The 16121-nt window shown below is 33.9% G+C and overlaps 1 protein-coding gene and 1 pseudogene across 2 annotated transcripts in view; one reads left to right on the top strand and one right to left on the bottom strand.

The window, feature by feature from the left end:
• The window catches only part of LOC149423727 (protein O-mannosyl-transferase Tmtc3-like), a 347668-nt gene that overhangs the window by 259940 nt on the left and 71607 nt on the right, over positions 1 to 16121 (bottom strand). The window lies entirely within an intron of this gene.
• LOC149423728 (uncharacterized) lies at positions 8706 to 9507 on the top strand (annotated as a pseudogene).

The raw sequence follows: 16121 nt of genomic DNA on the forward strand, positions 1-16121 counted from the left end.
ATTGTTTTACATCGTAACAAAAAAAGTACAAGATGACAAAAATCATATATAACTGGACATAAGTATAAGTGAGTTAAAAAAACGGTAACACAAAATATATAACAAGCAAACATTTATTGTATATTCAAATTGTATAATATGCAAAAAAATATTTGCACAAATCGCTTTACGACTCGGCAGATCTTTGAGTCCAATGAACTTTTTGCTCTGCAACGGAACAACATTCATACATCGTCCATTAGATGCTTTATGTTCAATCCGACTCTTGGCATGGTAGTCGGGATTCTTTTAAGTATTCAGTTCACTTTATTGTGTCATGTTTTTAATATTAAACAAGAAAACATACTTTTTTCCAAGTTAACTATGAATATTTATTAAATTAAATGACCCATTGGACCACAGCTTCATTGTGTGTACGGCCAATGGATGCTGCGAGCTACTCCAAGGTTTTCAAGGGAAAGGACTAAAAACGCCTGGCCCTTAAGCGACAAGGTCCCGCCCGCCCGGGAAATCGATACCCAGACCTCACAAACAGACGGAGGCGCTACTCTAAGGCAACGGGGTAGAAAATAGTACCTACATATTCAAATCATTAATTTGTTAGGCTACAGTTGGAATGGAAATATCGTGGCCACGAGCCTTTGATGTTTTGAATTGAAATCGGTTAAATGAATGAGCAATGTAAATTAAATATTATTTTTAAAATGTATATTTAGGTTGAATTTTCGATTGAAAATTAAAAATTCTTCGAAAAACTTTTAGCTTTATGTTATTATTTAAGTACTTGCGGGCGGTTCAATGTTCGAGACTGTAAATAATTTGTTTTGACAAGAAAATACGAAATTTAAGCACTGTAATATCACATTTAAATTTAGTACCTATGCAAAAAAAAATATATATATAATCGAAAGTTGAGCTTTGGCAGTTTTCTAAGTCAACGAAACTTTAAGATTGCAGCGCGATTTTCATAATGACCAGTAGAACTTTGAAATATCACTTTAATTATAATTAGAATAAAATCAATATGTTTGAATACCACTTTATTTAAGTATAGTGTTTTACATATTGTTACGTTTTACATAGTGTTACCTCATCACGGGTAAGCCAGCGGCCAACATTACTGGATAACTATGAAATGTAAAAAAATATTGTACCAAAAAAAAAAAAAAAAATGAATAAAGCAACCGGTTTTAATTCGATCTGAGCCTTCATATGGGTTTTATAAAACCTACTAAATTAATTATGAATTTAATGTTATGTAAAAAGTAATTTCTTCAATTATATGAATTTATTGTTATGTATTTGTTTTACATTACCTACTACATATGAATTAAACCTACCAATTTGATTATCCTGAAATGGGAAACCTTTGGATTTGGACAGTCAAACATTCATTGTTCTGTAATTGTATTTTTTAGTATCTAATAAATAAATAATTATAGAGTTACAGTGTACAGGTAACATAGAAGAGGGCTAGAGAACATCAACTTTGGTGGGGGGGAGGTGGTTAAAAAAGAGGGGTTAAAAGTGGGTGTAGGAAAGGGGGAACATTTTTGAAAATTTAAAACTATTTGCTAAATCTAATTGTTTATTTAATAAATTGGTTTTATTATTTTATTTTTGAGGATTTATTAATTTCAAGAGCTTCTTGGTTATTCAGACGTAGACCTATCTCATTTGTGTGCAGCACATCTATTCCCGAATATTTATGGAAAGAGTGATCTTTTTCAAGTGTGTTACAAATTCTGAAAAACCTACACTGTATGCCTAATGTGTTAACTTAACCTAAACTGGTCATAGTTACCAGTTTAATTGTTTACGACATATTTTTAATTTGACATTTCATAAAGTTTTGTAAAAAGTAGGTGACAAAATAACACGATTATGAGTAATTTCTAATTATAAATCAGTTAAACCTTAAACATATTTATTTATACTTTTTTCTCGTTGATTGTTTTTTACGGTTAGGGGCGGCTTCCCGGGGTTGACCCTCGAAAGCAGCTTTATTCAGTCGGGAAAGGTTGTTTGTGTGTAAATTAAACGGATCTATTAGTCTGAGCCACGGTACGGGTAGAGAAGTATTATATATTCTGATTGAATAACTCTGCCTAGATTGCATCATTAAAAACTTAACATTGCGGAAGAGTTTAAGGTTAGAACCAGCGCCATTTTTTTTTTGAAATTATTAATTAGTTTATCGAAGGATAGCTATAAACAAGCTTTAAAATAGCAGATTCGATTTTTTGTTTTCTTTGTCGATTATAAGTAAAAAAACTATGCTATTTACCTATGTAATTTTTAATACCTACAATAAATAAACCACTGTTGAATTTTTTTTTTAAAATAACCAATTTTATGAACCCATTGGTGTTTTTAGTTCACAAGTTCCGAGTTTTTCACTCAATGATGACAAAGGTAGTGATTCTATTCCTACCGAAATTTTGGTATATTAGCCAAATGTATCTAGCTGTATGTGGTTGGACGGTGTGAAGGCGAATAGAAACAGAATCGTAACCTTGAGCACAGGGATCTAAAGCGATACAGCAGGAGATGTTCAGGGATTAAGACGTTGCCTATAGGCGGCCAGAACACTCCAAGGGTTGTAGTTCCGATGACGATGATGATGAATATTAAAAAAACTAATTTGGCAGGGCTGGTACAGCAAAACTTCTCATATCTAAAGGTGCGTTACTTCTTGAGTCTGAAGACCGGGCTTCACTCCAATTGACCTGATGATCTAGACTTCTCTACTTCTTACGGCCCTGCCCTGGGAGAGCCACGGACACCGAAGTTTCCGCCAATGCATCTGTGATATTCCCATTTTTTTAGATTAACTCCATAAAGGAACTTCAATCAAGGCATTTTATATTATTATAATCTCTAGGAGCCAAGACCTACCAAGTTTTAATGGATACTATTTAACACGCCAAAAATATCAGCCGAAAGACGTGTTTACCTGTCCTTTTTTGTAATGTTTCTGTCTCCACTTTCGTTTTCACTTAAAGCTGCTCTAAGCAATGACGTTTGACCAGCCGTCGTTACAAAAATTATTTTGTTGTTTAATTTCAACTAATGTAACTTTGGAGATGTTGTATGGAGAATTTTTTGAGGAGGTTGTAGGAGGGAGGAAACACATAAGCCGGTAAATCGTTTCACAGCCGAGTTATTGAACTCAAGAACGAGTCGTAGAAATTTGTCCTCATGTGACAAATATCAACCGTGCAAAAATGTCTGATGTGCGTTTGGTGAATTTCTCGACTTAACACCGGCGCCGAAGGGACCAATGACCCTAGATCCTCGGAGTATCTTCCACTGAAATATCGGCAGAATAAGGAAAGCTTTTCTACCTGACGAATTCAGAGGAATCTATCAAACGTTTCTGGACGTCAAGTCTTCTCCTGTCTTTCGCTTTGACAGAAACCATGAACTTCTCCAGGCTCGAGTTCTCAGTTTGGCGAGCAACGTGTTCAAAGCATTTTAGGATTCGTTATAGGCCTAGTTTATTTTGCCTACCCAGAATACCTAAAAATAGTCGAATTCTTCCGAATTTTTTTAAAACTCTAGTGTGTCAAGAAATCAGTCGTGGGTTTGCTAGTAGCTCACCACTCTTGTTTATATTTTGTTAGCGTGGCAAGGAAATAATGTACCCTAATATTATTCTAGCTTATCGTTTCGTAAGTTACAAATACGTTTATAATTCTCTCTGTGAAAAATCGCGTCGCAAAGTTGCATAAATGTCATAATTTTCGATAGTACCTACTGTATTTATTTACAGGTAATCCTCATACTACTTATTGTGAAGTTTGCTCGCGTATCTGAAAATATAATAAAACTCAAGAATATTTTCGAATGTTTTAATTATATTATACATTTGTATAACATTAGAAAGAAGAAAAAAACATTTATATGAGTATAAGTAGCTGTCCTAGGGAAATTCCATAGAATAGAATTGTTGTATATATCTAGAAAGACGGTACAATTTAGAAAAACATAATTTTTCAAAAAAAAAAAAAGTTACGAAAACAGTGAACGAAAACAAGAAAATTTTACTTTATACATTCCAAGGGTTAAATCAGCCATACGATTTAATTTTAAAATATCTTTCGCAATCGCACGAGCTTGGGCACAGCAATAAAGCTAAAGCCCAAGCAACGACTAGAACGTCTAAAAAAACGGACAATTCGGACAAAAAAGGATATTGACGCAATTAATAACAAACGCATATTTTAGATTTAAGTGAGCACGAAATTTCAGTTGTCTAAGATGATCCCCGACATAATAGTCGCTTTACAGATACGGGTTTAACCGTAGCTATAATCCTGAGTAGCTAAATGCATTACCAGTCTTAGGGATGAGTCCTGTACAGTATAATCCAGATAGATGTACAGAATAAGAATATGAACGCAGCAGAGACATGTACATGCTTCAGTGTCTTAATTAGATCCAGAACCTAAATACATGAAGTACCGTAATATATTTCACAATATCAGCAAAAAGATTGAAATCGCACTATGCAAGATATTGATATTTATTAATTCATGCAAAGATCACTAATGTTGTTGCATAAAGTTTTCACATTATGCAACAACATTAGTGATCCGTGCGATTTAAAAGATTGATATTTATTTTAAATTTTCCGGATCACTAATGTTGTTGCATAAAGCTTTCACATTATGAATCTCTATTTAAGGACGCGCGTATTTAAATGTGAAGGTGCAAAAACAGGAGAGTTGCTAGTTTTGCAAATCATTGGCGGATACTTAGGGGGGTGATCCTTGTTTCTTTTCAATTCAGAATCGTGACCTATAAATAGATTTTAAGTCTGACCTTAATAGAATTTACCGAATCTCAAAATCTTCTTGTTTACATGGTACTAGTCACAGATTAAATAGAGCGATTTTTCTTAATATATTGATACTATACGACAATTTTCAAACATAAATAATAAATCAATATTACCAGACAGTGGCGGCAGGGGAATTTTTGTTTGTACTAGAGGGATGAGTTTGAAAAAAACGTAAATATTTAAATCGTTGAAAATTATATATATTTTTTTTAACTTTTTTTCAATATTCAGGAATTGCATAAAAATCAATGACATTTTAAAAATACAAGATACGTTATATTCAAACTAATCACAAAATGTGTGTGTACGAATGATATAGTCATATGAACTATCCGCTGGAACCGGTTTCGTGAAACCAAGAGTCTTGTCTCAGTAACGTTTCTCCACTCTATTACGTCAAGAAAAAATACACCAAAAACAAGATTAGGCTAAAAAAAACAATTATTTTAGCTTTACCTATTTAATATGAAATTCCAGAAATACGATTTTTCGAAAATGATTTTCGAACCCGAACTTCCGTCCGTAATTTGTTATACCAGAAAATCCTTACAGATACTGCATGGAGAAAAATGAGTATTGCTAATTTATTTAGAATGTCTTCAAATTATTGGTAACCCGGTTAAAAACGGGATAGCAGGCTGTTTCCTGATAAACTTTTAGTAAATTCCGAATATATCCGAACACGTGTTCGTGCTCCTACGTTTGTCTTGATCAAATATAATGACGAAATGATATTTTATCACGAAACCTATCAATTTATTCGCTAAGGGCCTGCAATCCAGTGTGGATGCATAGAAGTTCATCAATTTAGACTCACTATTCGATTGGACAATGTTCTTTTCATATTTTTTGTTTCATACTTCAACTTCCTAACAAAAGCCAAATTATCTTTTGATACATCCAGTACACCACTACACAGAATCTCTTTAAAATGATTTACCTGTACATCATTTTATTCAACAATACAACAAAAAACAAGTAAGTTTTGTTTTAGGTTCTTGCTATTTTAAGTTGAAGGCATTGTTCCTGTTTTAGCACTGTTCCGGTAAGTAATATTGCATTGTTTCCCGCTTAACAATGTCATCGCTCCAGAAGTTCAAACAAGGGAGCTCTAAGACTATAGACCAAAATAGATGCAACATGCAAATTTCTGGACAAACAATATTAAAGTTAGCGCAAATGGATGGCGTGGGAAGCACAAATGCCATAGATTATGTTCAACACTGAAACTAGTAGAGCACACGTGGTTTAGTGACTTGGGAGAGCGGAATTATCCATCTAAGATTCTAAGATACCGATTGGAGTTTATGTTTGCTTGGCGGAGGTAGGGACTCACCGCACCGATTTATTGCCTGTTCCGGGAACCTCCGTGGAAGCAATTGAACTTCAGGCAACTTAATCAGTTACAGGCGAATGGATACAAATTACCCGCGGACTTGAGAGAATAGCAAATTCCAAAGGAGAAAAGAAAACATCGAATTACATACATTTAAAATATTTCCCGAGAAAAATGGATTTTACCAAGAAGGCAACATTAGTTAGGCAGGGAAGTCATTAGATGGAACGTAAATTTTAATTTCAGAATGAAGGTTTTTCGAGGAATGTGAATATGCGAGATAAATGAATGTGATTGACATGATGGATGGAATGTGCTGAAAGCTGAATTAAAAGAAACATATCACGTGAAACTAAATAATTGATAAAGCCAAAGAAAGGGAACTGCTAACCGAGCCTGATAACTCGAAATCTCACAATAAATTCTACTCGGCTTAAAAGCAAAAAAATGTTTGTGTGCATTTCTTTCGAAAACGTTCAATCAAAGTCAGTGTTGGCGCGCGCGGCGGCCCACGGCCCACATTCCGGATAATCCGGCCCTGGGAGCGGAGATGTTTAAGTACTTGTTCTTTTATCATGCAAATCACGTGCCCACCCCAGATGAGCTCCTATCGAACCTTCCTTTTGCGAAAGAGGCTTGGATGTCATTTATACGAATGATTTCAAAGCTTTGCTTTGAACTTTTCCTCACAAAACCAAGGATTCCTGAAAAGGGAAAGGGCGGCGTGAAAAAAGTCCTTTGAAAGACTCCGCCCACATATTTTTGTTGGAAGGCGCTTAATTTGAATAATATTAATGTTTACGTATTCGAATATAGCGATAGGAGAATGCTGGTAGATTGTTCGTCTAACACAAAGCAGGAGCTATCCGGATAAGATAATACTCATAATTACTATTTGTCATTATTCATTTGATTCGAGGATGGGTTGAGGGAATAACATCTGTAGGATTGCTTTGTAATAATGGAAATATATAATTAGCTATCATTGTTAAGCTTCGCAGAAACACTACGAGAGCTTAATTATTATTAACGATTTAGTAATAGCTTTCGGTGAAAAATACCTACTTCATAACCACTAGGCAATGTATGTTGTAAAATATTAATACTTAAACGCAGCCCTTAATTCTTACCGTTTTGTGTAGTCATAACATGTTAATTAAACTTATAATAAGAAGTGTGCGCGTCTTTGATTTTCATCGAAAATGAGAAGCAATAAAGCGTACTTTCAACTTGAAAATTCAAGAAACTTCTCTCAAAGTAGCGAACTGATTCATTTTGGGAAAGTACGTTGATTATATGCGGCTCTCAAAGTGAGCAAGAATGAAGGGGGAAAGTTAAGATAAAAGGAATTAACGATTTCGTAGCCAATATGATTCCCGAAAGATGCAATTTAATTTGGCGAGTCTTTGTACTCGTAGACTTGGCTGCAATGAGATTGGCAATCTGCGTGCTGGAGAGATAAAAACCATTATCCCTTCATCCCTGGTACGGGGTAAGTAATACAAACACACACATCCGTGCCAAAATAATACCGGTTTACGGTACACGCACAAAGTCCCTGAACGATAAAGAGGGGGATAAATAGTCACAGGTAAAATAAAGGAAATAAGCCAAAAGAAATGTTCAGAATGCACTGACATTTTTTGACGCCATTCAACGAAGATCACCTTTACAAAGTGTCAATGGGACGTGTTTACATTTCAAGCATTTGAGGGTCAAAAAGTTATATATTGAAAAGTCCTAAAGAAATAGTTAGCTCTTTCAGAGTGAGGTTTTCGTCATCATTTTCACAACTTCCTGATTGTAAAATATTCGCTCCCCTTTACAAAGTTTCTCTATTTAGCATGTTTTGTGTTGAGTTTTGATTTACAACTGGCAATGGAGGTATTAGGGATGACACCCACACACGGCACCTTGGCGGGGTTGAGCTAAGCCAGCTGGGGTTGAAATGGCGAGGTGTTACAAGGAGAAATATATTTATTAAATGAGCACGCTATATATGTCTCAGCTATATTAAATTCGTGCGAAGGGAAGGCGTTGGGAAATATACAGGGAAATGTACATACTGCTATCTTGCTAAATTTTATTTTTAAATTTAAGGAAAAAGGGGTGTGTTTCCTGAATGCAGCAATCTCAGATTGTATAATGTACCCATGTATAAAACCATTATAAATAAACCATCATAATACCAGTGGTCTCACAAAATAATAACAGATTTAATCATGTCCCTATGAATAAAACTGATATTTATTACCATACCAGTGAATCTCACAAAAGAATAATAGATTTAAGGGGTTATATACAGTTAGAATTTTCAAAAAAACTATATTTTTTTTAATTTCATTTTTGTAATGAACATTTATTTAAGTACACACAAAGAAAATTTCAAGTCAATCCGGCTATTATTTTCGAAGTTACACGCATATTTGTAAAGACGTGTCAGAGCGGAGACGGTGACTCCAAAACGTATTCGGGGGTTTTAAAAGTTGCACCTTACTGCGATCAAGAAGTTATGAAGAAAGAATGAATTGGACACGTACAGAAGAGAATGGGCACGAGACACCGAGATTGTGTGAATAAAAATGTGGAAACAGTTCATAATGAAAATGAAAAAAAAAATAAAAACAAAAAAACTTTTGGTGGAAAAGGCAAACTTAGTGGTAAAATTATCGACAAGTTGACAGTTTATTATGGCTTAGCAATTAGGAGAAATTGTGATTCCGTCAAAAAAATGTATAATGCTATCTGGGCCACATATTATCGTTATTGCTCAACGGACAAAAACCTCAACACGAGAAGTGCCCGATCGGACCAGAGTCATGGTGCAGTTGGCAACGGGCAGTAGCTGCCAATGAATTACCCACTTTCAAGCATCATCATCCGTCATTACCACAACATTTTGCTGAGGCTATACTTCCCTTTATACAGATCTCAGGAACGAGAAATTATTAGAAAGATGTGTGGGTGGTTTCACCCAAAACAACAACGAGAGCTACAATCAACTGATATGGAAAATCTCTCCAAAAATAGTTTAGGCCGGTTCCAAAACTGTAGCAACGGTTGCATACATGCTGCTGGCATATTTAATGAAGGTACAGCATCATTATTATAGTACATGAATGCAATAGGGGTTTTACTTGGGCCCAAAGCGCATTCATGCGCCGAAAGAGAGGATAAACAGCGCGTGACCTTCTCCGACCGCAGAGCACATGATAGCACACGAGAGGGAAGAATGGTCCGCAGACAACACCAACTCGAGTTATTAGAAGCTGCCGAAGGGGCGGAGGGTGTATTATATGGCCCTGGAATAGACGATTTAATGTAAGTTGTAAAAATATTTTTTTAATCTATGTAAAGTGCTTTTCAAACTTTAAACGCGTTTTTCTCAAAACTGTGTTTTGAAAGTTGGTGACCAAGATTACTCAGAAACGGCACAACCGATCAGTCTCAAATTTTAACACAAGCTTCTTAAGTATATTTTAGAGTTATTGATCGAAGGCCTGTTCTCACCGATAAATATATATTTTTTATAAACAATATTAGGCCAAAATTTTGGTAAAAAGACGATTTTTTTTGATAAGCCGCCATTTTGTCAAAAAAAATTATTTTGCTCTTTCCTTCGATCAATAAGGGGAATATTTATTATTATAAAGAAATCCGTTTGGTTTTTTCATTTTAGATGATCCAGTCCAGAGATATGATGGTCACCGCAAGATACCTTTTTTTAGAGGAGCTTCTGGAGATCAGCTACAACAGCTTTCAAAATTATCATTTTTACTAATAAAAATTCTTAAAATACTGTTTAAAGTTACCATTGTATGTGAACGAATTTTTACTATAATAAATTGAAAAATCTCCCTTTTTTTGGGCCTCCTGACTGTATATAACCCCTTAATAATATACCTATTTATAAAACTGATATTTATTACCAAACCAGTGGTCTCACAAAAGAATAACAGAATTAATAATGTACCTATGTATAAATCTGATATTTATTACCATACCAGTGGTCTCACAAAATAATAACGACATGCAGAAAAATTATAGATTTCATTTACGTGTTAAATGTAACGCTAGACATCTTTTTGTGTTATTTTGTTAAGCGGTAACCTTTTTCTTGTCGCAAAAATACAAGCATTGATTTAAAATGTAAATACAATGGGGGAAGTATAAAAAACAGGCTGAGCAATAAATATGGACAAATAATAATGCTTGATACCCAGTGTCAAGCAACTACGACGATATATATACTTATATAAAGTTGGCATTGTGGGTCGAGTAGAATACTTAACTAACCTTGATGTGGCTCTCACGTTACTTATATCAATTCGTTTGCATGCAAATAATAAAAAAGATTTTAACTAAGTATTAAATACAACTACTTAACAGGGTAATGATGTTCTTAATGTTCGACGAAAACAGAAAAAAAACGGCGGTCATGATCAAACAGAAAATTAAATAAGATAGTCATTGTACGGAAATTACGCAGAAGACTTTTACTTTAAGCAAGTACTTAAGGGAAATTTATATAAATTGATATTAACCACTCAATTGTATTAAATGTACAATTTGAGGAGTTGAGTAGAAACAAAAACAAAAGTTCGAGCCGGTAAACGTAGTTTTAACTGAAGATTGATTTGAACGATTCAAATACAAAACTTACAAAACACAATAACAAAGTTCGCGCATCGATGTTTTAAGAGTGGGCGTTTGGTCATTGACATTTCGACTTTCTGACATTTACCACCTTTCTCTTATTGATATTGGAATTGGATAAACATCGCAATTCAATAAATAAAGTTCAGCTACTTGAATTATCGTAAAATGTGGTTTGACTCCACAGCAGTTAAAATCATAAATGGTACTGAAAAAATACTTCCTTATTTTTTATTGTAAAAATAAATATAAAATACCCGTGTGTTTGCTGTGTGTGTTTGTTTGATTGATTGTACGTTTATAACTCGTTAGTAATTATCTTACATTTTAGATCGAATGATTTGATTTTATGAACATCGGGTTTCCTCGATATAAAGCAAAATATATTAAAAAAATTGATTTATTTTGTAGAAATGTTACTAAAATGCATTATTATTGCGTATCCGGGGTAGGTATTTACGTAGACTCATTCGTTCAATGTAATGTACAAAAAGTTGTGAGGTACAAATTGCAACACAGAATGAATTTTATGAATAATGTCCGACCGAAATCTCCTAGGTATAATTTGCAATGAATGTTCTTGAAAACATTTTTTTTTTAATTTTGATCAGCTAAAAATAAAAAAATGGCTTCACAGGGATATTCAAATATAAATAAAGAAATGTTCGTTCAATGTTCCAAAGGAGTCAAAACGTTTAGTGCTCAGTAAGCTATTTCAAATGAAAGATTTTTTTCATGATGCAATCGTCCTATTTTCTGTAATTATGTCTGTAATTAGTGATAGTATCAACCAAGTTTAATTAATGTAATTGTATTTCGAGAGCTTTGATATGAATCACTGTTGACAAACCTAAGAAAAAAAAAAAAAAAAAAAAAACTTGCAGCTTACTGAGGTCTATACTTACTCACCAAACATATTGAACCGGGTGTCCTTCAAGCCACTTATTCCCCACGTATTTTCATAGTCATAGAAAAAAGTATTTCCCAGCTCCTTTTTTTCATTACCTACTAAATTCTCATTTCACATTTTTATTTCACATTCACATATTGATTTAACATTTTTAATTAACTTTTTTAAATAAGATTTTTTAAAATGACAATTAAGCCGGTTGCAGACCAAAAGCTAAGCTAAGTCAGCTAAGCTAAGCCAGCTATAGCTAAACTAGAAATTTGTTCGCGTGCACATCAACAACTAAGCGAAAGCTAAGTCATGCGCACGAGAGACTCGACAACACTGGACAACATTAACTAAAGGAGCCAAAGGGGAGCGCGAGGGGTGAGGCGGGCGAGCCAGCTTAGCTCAGTTAGCATCGGCCGGCATACACAACTAACTTAGCTTCGCATATTTCGGGTAGTTCACAAAGCTTAGCTTACATAGTTTGCGGTCTGCACACAAGTATGGAGAATCACCTCAGCTACGCGAGCTAAGCTAAACTAACTTAGCTTAGCTCTTGGTCTGCAACCCGCTTTAGTGTTAAAAGACATTTTAGTGTTAATATTATTTTTACGGGTATAAATGGACTATTTGTGAAATCCATGGCGCTTTCTTGTCGAAATCATAACTTCACCAAAAATTATCCAATCTGCAAAACTAAAAAATAATCTTGTAAAATAATGTAGTAGTTACAGCAAAACATAAACGCCAAAACAATATTAACACTCTTTAAAAACATATCAAGAAAATATTCAAAACACAAATAACACCCGTAAACTATATAATCAAAAGAATACCTACTGAATGGTGCCACGTATTATAGGTTCCTTAATACACGAATAACTTGTCTTAAATTTAAAAGGCAAAGACATGATTTTTATGCTATACTTGCCAATTTCAACCACTCAAGATGAATGAAATTGTGACCTATCTAATGTGTTGATTCACGTAATGTGTTTACGCATCATTTTATATCTGAAAAATGTACACATTTGACAAAAGCCCTTCTAGCATTAACCCCCATAAATAATATAGAAATGTTTAATTTTAATACCTCATATGAAGGGCGGGCCCTGTACAAGCGCAATTGGAGTAGTCCACCGACTTACCAAGGCGCCAAGGATCCGAGGCGCTGATAATACCTAACACCTAATACAGCGCCCTTGAGATTTTTTCTAGAGCCAGACGCCGTTCGACTACTGCATCTCCAGACTCGAAAACGTGTAAATTTACGACACGTTTTACCGTTTTCAATTGTGAATTTATTATTCTTATGACTTCTGTTTAATAAACGTAATCAGAACTTGCCAAAGAGTGAACCCGGTAAACCAAATATTTTGGACATTTGCTTACAAATATGTAATGGGTTACATAGAAGAGCTTTTGCAAAACTAGGAAAATTTTGCAAAAAAATGGCATTCTTACTCACTTTGGCACTCACATTTCACTTTGGCACTCAGATTCAGAGGAAGCTATGAATTACAATTAGACGATAATATTGGTATTTTCCTATAATAAAAATCGCTGGCTTTGAGATCGTTGTATACTGTTTCAATTTCATTTCCAACATTCCATTGCATTTTATAAATTTGATGAAATAAAGTTTTTAGAATGCCTACTCCGTATTTATATTAAAATTTGAAACGTAGACTTGTTAACATTATAATAAAGTAAGCAAAGTTGTTGAATTCCTTTGTTTTAGGATTTTTTTCCACAATTCCCCAGCCAGGGTATGATCTCAGTAATATAATAAAGCCTTTGCGCCCACCTTTATGGACGCAGGCCATTTATTTTCATCCCTTTAACTAAACTCTACCCCACTGCCCAGGGGTCATTTTCATTTCGCAAACACGAGGGAAATTCTGCATGAAAATAGGACGATTGCATCATGAAAAAAATCTTTCATTCGAAATAGCTTACTGAGCACTAAACGTTTTGACTCCTTTGGAACATTGAACGAACATTTCTTTATTTATATTTGAATATCCCTGTGAAGCCATTTTTTTATTTTTAGCTGATCAAAATTAAAAAAAATGGCTTCACAGGGATATTCAAATATAAATAAAGAAATGTTCGTTCAATGTTCCAAAGGAGTCAAAACGTTTAGTGCTCAGTAAGCTATTTCGAATGAAAGATTTTTTTCATGATGCAATCGTCCTATTTTCATGCAGAATTTCCCTCGTGTTTGCGAAATGAAAATGACCCCTGGGCAGTGGGGTAGAGTTTAGTTAAAGGGATGAAAATAAATGGCCTGCGTCCATAAAGGTGGGCGCAAAGGCTTTATTATATTACTGAGATCATACCCTGGCTGGGGAATTGTGGAAAAAAATCCTAAAACAAAGGAATTCAACAACTTTGCTTACTTTATTATAATGTTAACAAGTCTACGTTTCAAATTTTAATATAAATACGGAGTAGGCATTCTAAAAACTTTATTTCATCAAATTTATAAAATGCAATGGAATGTTGGAAATGAAATTGAAACAGTATACAACGATCTCAAAGCCAGCGATTTTTATTATAGGAAAATACCAATATTATCGTCTAATTGTAATTCATAGCTTCCTCTGAAACTGAGTGCCAAAGTGAAATGTGAGTGCCAAAGTGAGTAAGAATGCCATTTTTTTGCAAAATTTTCCTAGTTTTGCAAAAGCTCTTCTATGTAACCCATTACATATTTGTAAGCAAATGTCCAAAATATTTGGTTTACCGGGTTCACTCTTTGGCAAGTTCTGATTACGTTTATTAAACAGAAGTCATAAGAATAATAAATTCACAATTGAAAACGGTAAAACGTGTCGTAAATTTACACGTTTTCGAGTCTGGAGATGCAGTAGTCGAACGGCGTCTGGCTCTAGAAAAAATCTCAAGGGCGCTGTATTAGGTGTTAGGTATTATCAGCGCCTCGGATCCTTGGCGCCTTGGTAAGTCGGTGGACTACTCCAATTGCGCTTGTACAGGGCCCGCCCTTCATATGAGGTATTAAAATTAAACATTTCTATATTATTTATGGGGGTTAATGCTAGAAGGGCTTTTGTCAAATGTGTACATTTTTCAGATATAAAATGATGCGTAAACACATTACGTGAATCAACACATTAGATAGGTCACAATTTCATTCATCTTGAGTGGTTGAAATTGGCAAGTATAGCATAAAAATCATGTCTTTGCCTTTTAAATTTAAGACAAGTTATTCGTGTATTAGAGTATTTCTCAAAAAAAGTGTACATTTTGGAAAAATAAAGTGTGCCTAGAAACAGTTCAAAAATTACACATGTTTTTAATTAATCATACAAAAAAAATATGCACCATTTTGTAGAATAAATATTACACTTTAACATATCGAAGAATAAACATTACAATCGTATTAATTCGCAAATATTTTAATTTTTTAAAAAATATCGATTTTTACCTTCCATACAAAATAAAATTGCCACCCTACCCACCTCATTTGTTTATACTTCATAAAATGCGATAATAACGTTATAATTTGTGATTTTTTGTAAGTTTTAGGGTCTTAATTAAATGTAGTTTCTGTACAAAGTAATTTTCTATGGGGTTTCATAATAAATTAATAATTTATGCACAAAAAACAAAATGAGACATAGTCATTTACTTTTTAGTAACTACTCTTTAGTTACGTTTTATTAGTACTTCCACCGTAATTTTTGAACCCATTTGTAAAATTTAACATGGGCAACACTAGCCTCTTTCTGATTAGTTGTTGGTCTGACTTCTCCGCCATAACATTAATTGTTAAAATCAGTAACAACGTGTTTCTTTAGTGGGACCACTATTTCGTAACAGGAAATATTATAGCCTTTTTTCACAAAACGGTAAGTCTTTTTCTACTCATCTTTTTGTAATATGTGCGGAACGAACATTGCTAAGCTTACATATTAACACTTTTAAATTTTATCAAACCATTGACTTTTTATAACATAAATTCTTATTACAATTTCGTAACGTTTGTTATGAATTTCGTAACGTAACGAAAAAGTTCAATGTAAAGCTGAGTGTACACAGTTACAACGTGATTAAGAAAACGTAAGTATATTGTTAGTGTGTCTAGCATTTTTATGAAAGTCTTATCTAAGTTTGGTAATAATGTAATATATTATGCACAATGCACAAATATACATATGTATTTAGATATAATAGGAAAAAAATAAAATTTATTATACCATAGAGCAGATCTGTTGATGGCGCTGGAAAGTAGGTAGGTTGTAATACATAGGATGCGCTGGAAATTCCTGATGGTCAATGGCAGAGCAGGTTTCGTCGGACTTGTATGTTTTATCATCGCGATTATATGGCATTATACATAATGACAAGTACTTGAAGATCAA

Source organism: Hesperophylax consimilis, chromosome 5 (genome assembly GCF_061612785.1).
Source record: "Hesperophylax consimilis isolate HC1 chromosome 5, BYU_Hcon_1.0, whole genome shotgun sequence".
Taxonomy (NCBI): Eukaryota; Metazoa; Arthropoda; class Insecta; order Trichoptera; family Limnephilidae; genus Hesperophylax; species Hesperophylax consimilis.